The following is a 614-nucleotide window of genomic DNA, read 5'->3' on the forward strand; positions in this document are numbered from 1 at the left end:
TGTGACAGACATTGGGTCCCTCTGTGGTCCCAGGCAGACACTGGGGGCGGAGTCAAATGGATGGTCAAGTTGAGGGGCTTGGGGCTGTTTCACTGGTCTAGAAAAAGACAGTAGAAACGTTGGCAGCAGGACTTTATTGTCCCACACGGGGCTGTCTCTGAGCCTGAGCTGTGTTGGTTGCAAGTGAGCCATAATGCGGGTGTCACCCTCCCAAGCCCTGCTCAGTCCACTCACAGCCCGATGGCCAAGGGAGGACATGGCTGCCCACCACGGCGGTGTCTGCAGAGGTGGGGCATTCGTCCCCATGCTCTATGCTTCTTATACAAATTAGATATAGGTGAAGCCACCCATTAAGCAACTCAGCCTTTCTGGGATTATTTGGGTTGCCTCTGGGTCCACTAAACCCAGTTAATTTTCCCCAAGCCCCCTCCGAGTTCAAGGAGGCTCCCTCCCCTCCTCCTCCCACACGCTTCTCCCAGCCTCCCTGACTCCTACGCTCTGGGATCTGCTCCCCACCATGGGGTGAGGAAACCGAATGGCATGGTGATGCAGCTGCCCTGCAAGCAGCCACATCATGGGCTGGAGATGCCACTGCCTGCTCGGTTTAATCATCA

Source organism: Trachypithecus francoisi, unplaced genomic scaffold, assembly GCF_009764315.1.
Source record: "Trachypithecus francoisi isolate TF-2019V2 unplaced genomic scaffold, Tfra_2.0 Lachesis_group10, whole genome shotgun sequence".
NCBI classification, from domain to species: Eukaryota; Metazoa; Chordata; class Mammalia; order Primates; family Cercopithecidae; genus Trachypithecus; species Trachypithecus francoisi.